This window comes from Lynx canadensis, chromosome D4 (genome assembly GCF_007474595.2).
Source record: "Lynx canadensis isolate LIC74 chromosome D4, mLynCan4.pri.v2, whole genome shotgun sequence".
Taxonomy (NCBI): Eukaryota; Metazoa; Chordata; class Mammalia; order Carnivora; family Felidae; genus Lynx; species Lynx canadensis.
Genome location: NC_044315.2, coordinates 38,181,666 through 38,187,681, shown reverse-complemented (window position 1 = coordinate 38,187,681; position 6,016 = coordinate 38,181,666).

The following is a 6,016-nucleotide window of genomic DNA, read 5'->3' as shown; positions in this document are numbered from 1 at the left end:
GGAGTGAAAAATGTTATGACTTTTCACATATATTCTTTTGCATGAAAGGGAAAAATGCAGAGTGGACCACTAGAGCTGTCTTTGATTTATAGGTGGATTTGGGTGATGTAAAAATAATTGCAGTAAATTACTCTGAGGAGAATCTAAAATCATCAAGAATGCAGCATTTATCGGTACATGATCCCTCATTAGTAAAGAATGAAATAATGCAGGCTCTGACAATTCTTTCTCCCACATTGGACAAACGGGCCCTGTGCATGATGTTAATGACTTGAAAGAATGCCAACTTCGGGCAATGTTTGGAATTTAACTAGCACTCATAAATACAGGTAGATGTGATATAATGCCAACACTGCCTCTGGTTTGACTTGACCAGACCTTAGGTTAAGCATGCTACACAACAATCATTCAGAATGATAGGTGAGGAGATTTGAAAGAGTGTTGCTTCGTGTTTAATGGGAATGCTTTCCTAAACATTTAGGCAACGATAACAGTGATTACATAGGCATCGTGTAAGATTGATGTGTTAGTCAATAAAATCCAAATAGAAACTATGTCCTGCTGGGCAGGGAATTCAAACGTTCTGCAAAACCAATTCTGTCTACTTTCTTCTCTCTCCTTCTATCATGCCCCTACTGCATTTCCACACTTACCCAGAGAAATCCTTCTTCTTCTTGGCAAAACTGGACTCAAAAAGCACGATATTGGACCATTGCAAAACTATGTTGGCTGTAAGTATGACTATGCTGACAAACTTTCTCTTTGTTCATCTCAGGTCAGGAAGAGCTACTTTGAGTTAAGTAAAATATTTCCGTGCTATAATCTGCATGCTGTAAGAATTGGAGTCTGTAAAGCTTAAGTTATGTCTGAAATCTGACCATTACTATTTGAATGAACTTGAGTCATTTATGTGGAGATTTACCAGGATTGAGAGCATGGGTTTGCTACCATATTCAAGGTCATCAGACTCCTCCAGCAGAATAGTGTTCTCAATTACATCTAATGCAGCTCCTGGTATTCATATCTGGTATTGATCACGGAAATAGGTATTTTCATTCACTTTTGTATTTATGTTGGCTGTGTTCAATAACTCTATCCTTTGGAATAGGTAACATATAAGTGCTATGTTAGCAAGGAATCTATTAACAAACTCTAAGTCATCAATTTATTAGCATTATCTTTTTTAAATGTTTATTTATTTTTGAGAGAGAGAGAGAGAGAGAGAGAGAGGGCACGGGTGGAAGATGGGCAGTGAGAGGAAGACAGAGGATCTGAAACAGGTTCTGTACTGACAGCTGAGAGGCTGAGGTGGGGCTCAAACTTACTAACAGTGAGATCATGACCTGAGCTGAAGTTGGATGCTTAACCAGGTGAGCCACCCAGGTGCACCTAGAATTGTCTTAAATGGTTCTCTTGGAAAATTGTCCAGGATGAGAACATAAGTTAATCTTGGTAAGGTTTATGCAGAGATAATTTTATTAAAGTATCTCTCTTAATAATTAATAAAAGAAACCTAAGATATGGTTTTAACATTTCCCAAATATATAGTTTACTGATTGTTAGAAGGTGAGGGGGACAGTAAAGTATCCCACAACCTGAGAAGGCAAGTTGAGACCAGAAAACAAAGCAGGTGACTCCATGCAATTTTCAGTCTTATTTAGTAACTTATTGACGGGGGTGGGTGGGGGGTGGCGCAGATCGGGTGGAAGATGATCCACGACAACTGAATGGTTGTTGTCCTCAAAGTCCAGAGCTTAGTCTACAGATTTTCTAGAGCAAGGGAACACACAGAAGGGCATTACCATGAGATCAAAGTGTTTACATGCACCTCAGAGGGTCTGCATGCTCTTAATTGACAGCTCACCTATAATTAGACCTTGTGGGGCACCACTTCTGTGTCAGGAAGCAGAAAGATTATGTCATCCCTAATAGATTCGTGGGAAACCAAAATAGGCTTCCCTCCATCCTAGTGGGCATCCCTTGGTGGACATTTCTAAGGTATGGATATTAATCTCCAAGCGGCCTGGAAACATGCATCCCTAAGAGAAGTCTTGAGGGAGCACAAACAAGATGGAGGGCCAGGAATGGAGTCAGTATTGTCAGCACTCCTACAGTGATTTTGCGGTAATTCAGTGATGCCTCTTTCCCTATTAGACCACGCTTTTTATTTTATTTTTTTTTAAAAAAGGTTTTATTTATTTATTTTGAGAGAGAGAAGGGGGAAGGGCAGAGAGAGCGGAAGAGAGAGAGAATTCCAAGCAAGCTCCATACTGTCAGCACAGAGCCTGATGTGGGGCTTGAACTCATGAACAGTGAGATCATGATCTCAGCCAAAACCAAGAGCCTGTTGCTCAACCAACTGAGCCACCCAGGCACCCTGACCATGCTTCTTATTTGACAACTATCATACTGTATTATAGTTATCTTCATTCTTCCTTAATTATATGTTCCATATGGGCAAGAAATACGACTTTTCAATATTAATGACTAAAAATATTTTACAAAATGTTGGATTCCTTGCCTGTGGTTCAGGGGGTATTTAAAATATAGAGAAAAAGAGGCACTGTTACTGGTTACAAATGCACTTTATTGAAACTAATAAGTATAAGTACTTTTTTTTTTTTTTCAACGTTTATTTATTTTTGGGACAGAGAGAGACAGAGCATGAACGGGGGAGGGGCAGAGAGAGAGGGAGACACAGAACCGGAAACAGGCTCCAGGCTCCGAGCCATCAGCCCAGAGCCTGACGCGGGGCTCGAACTCACGGACCGCGAGATCGTGACCTGGCTGAAGTCGGACGCTTAACCGACTGCGCCACCCAGGCGCCCCAGTATAAGTACTTTTTAAATATCCATTTTGACAATACAGAAAGTGTATATGAAGCTCAAATGCTCCTCAAACAAATGACCATCAAGTGGTAAACACTTCACGATGATTGATAACACTGAAGGAGCCATAAGAATCATTGGAGAAATAAACAAGTGACAATTACAATCTTGTGGAAATTAAAATATGTAGTTTTACAAGATGGCTGATCTCCCAGTTGCTCGGTGTACCGGAGAGGAGATTATAGTGCATACAACTGATCAGTCCATGCAATATAATTCAACTCACCTTCCTAAGTGTTTTTGTGCTTCTCAGGAAGAGAGGACTTTCAGGGATTCCTCCTAGAGTGGAGATTGATAGTGGTGTAACTTTAGCTGTTAGGAGCACAGGCATATTTACAGTAGACATCAGGTTTACTTACTAAGTCAGAAGGAATGGGAGTTTTGGGCCACATAAATTGTCTTAAGACATGATTTGTGAAAAATGCGGCCAGGTGGTCAAATCTTAATGTACTCACTTTCTTATCTTTTAGCCCAGAACTCCTCCTTGTCCAGATTTCTACTTTTTTCTCTGGTAGTAAAAAAAAAAAAAAAAAAAGCACAGAACTAGAGCAGAGAAAGGCTTAGCTAGAGGCAGTGTATTATTGAGGTAACAAAAGGTAACATAGTCATAGGTTTAAAGGTTAAGAGGGATCTTTGATTAGGATGACTCTCTTGGGGGAGAGGGCATTGCACTGCATACCAAAGTTGACTCTGGCCCCCCATAATGCACGTCCACCTTATGTGCAAACTACGTTCAGCCCATCCAACATTTGCAAATGCCTCAACTCTTACAGCATCAACTTTGAGTCCAAATTCTCTTTTAAATCTCGTCACCTCCAAAGTCCCCCATTTCCTTACCTAAATCATCTAAATCAGGTAAGGGTGAGGCTCTGGGGATAATCTCTTCTAAGGCACAATTCCTCTCCATGTTGAAGCCTGTGAAACTCAAGAAACAAGTTATCTGTTCCCCAAATGCAGTGGTGGGACAGGCAGAGGAAACCGGAGCAGGCATTTCAGTTCACAAAAGGAGAAAAGGGAAGGAAGGAAGGGTACCAGTCCTAGAGAATTTAAAAATGCAGTTGAGACGCTAACATTGGCCCTAAGAATAACCCTCTGTAGTTTTCAGCTCTGCCCTTTGGGCTTATGACTCATTCCGCTGAGGTTGCACCTCCACCCTTGGAGTCACCCCCCACCCCCCTCTTTTTTTCAATATCAGAGATAGCATGTATTTGTAGCTGAAGAGTTTTACCAGCCTGTCTTCTGCCTATGGAATTATGGGAACTCTACAGCCTTTTTTCATTTGGACCTCTCTGTCGCCTTCAGTCCAAACTGGCAGTATTTCTGCTGGCATGAAGTTACTATGAACTTCATGAGTCTCCTATGTAGGTCACAAGGATTCACTCCATTAGAAAAGAAGCCCCTTCCACGGGCCTTTCTTAGATAACCTCATCTCTAGTTTTGGCTTCCGCTGAAATGGTTCAGGTGGATCCATGAGTCACAGGCCTAATCTCTTCGAGGAAGACGTCTCTTTGTGACTGAATATGTTGACCTTTTGTCCGTTCTGAGGCACTAGAAGATGGTTGTCCAGTCACACTCTTGGCCATCTTTCCAGAACGCTCTTGACAGTGAATCTTGTGGTTTTAGAGTCTTCTGCAATAGCTGAGAATTTCCCATTTCATCAAGTCCTGGTTCCTTTTTTATTTATTTCTTCCCCCTTCCCCCTTCTCTTCCCTCCTGCAATTTATTATAAGAAGAAAGAAGAAACCAAGCCTATTTTCAACACTGAGAATTTCCTCAGAAAAACCCAAGTCCATCACTTACAAATTCTGCTTTCCATGTAACTGTAGGACACAGTTCCACTCAACTTTCTGCCACTATATAACAAGAATTCTCTTTCTTCCAACTTCCAATATGTTTTTCATTTCCTTTTGAGCCCTTACCAGCAGCGCATTTACTATCCTTACTACCGTTAGTCAGCTTAATGATGATTTAAGTATTCTCTAAGACAATATAGATTTTCTCTCCTATGCTCCTCATTTCCTTCTGAGTCTTTATTAGCAGAGTCGTTAAAATTCATCTTTTTACTAACAGTCTGTTCAAAGCAGGCATGGCTTTTCTAACATGCTCCCCAGAGTGGTCCAGTTCCTACCCTTTCCTCAATTCCAAGGCCACTTCCACTTTTTTAGGCATTTGTTACAGTAACATTTCATTCCACTTCCAATTACCAAGATTTGCAGTAATTTGCTGCTGTAATAAATTACTGTAAATTTAGTGGCTTAAAATCCTAATTTATTATCTTACAGTTCTGGACATCAGACATTCAAAATGGGTCTTACTTGTCTAAAATCAAGATGTCAACAGGGCTCTAAGGGCATGTCTATTCTTTGGTCTTTTTCAGCTTCTAGAAGCTTCTCGCACTTTTTTTCTCATGACCCTTCTACTCTCACAGCCAGAAGTTTAATGTCCTCATACTTTTCCCTCTGACACTTCCGCCTTACTCTTATAAGGACCCTTATAATTACATGGGGTCCGCTCAGATAATCTAGGGTCATCTTTCCATCTCAAGATGCTTCACTTAATTACATCTGCAATGTCCCTTTTCCCATGTAAGGCATTCACAGGTTCCAGGGATTAGGCCATGGACGTCTCGGAGGGTGGGGCATTACATTTCCTTCCAGAGAAACATACTATAAAAATGAGTTTCTTGAAAGCAGAATTCATACCTTCCTCCTTTCTGTATCGTCAGAACCTAGTACAATCATGTTCCGGCACCTAGAAGGCACCCAGCAAATGTTTTTAATTGCTTTAATCAAGAAAAATATGTATTTGGTATCTGCTATGTGACAGACACTCTTTTAGGTGGTTGGGAGAAATGGTGAACAAAACACAGTTCTGGGGCGCCTGGGTGGCGCAGTCGGTTAAGCGTCTGACTTCAGCCAGGTCACGATCTCGCAGTCCGTGAGTTCGAGCCCCGCGTCAGGCTCTGGGCTGATGGCTCAGAGCCTGGAGCCTGTTTCCGATTCTGTGTCTCCCTCTCTCTCTGCCCCTCCCCCGTTCATGCTCTGTCTCTCTCTGTCCCAAAAATAAATAAACGTTGAAAAAAAAAAAAAATTTAAAAAAAAAAAAAAAAAAAAAAAAAAAAAAAAAAA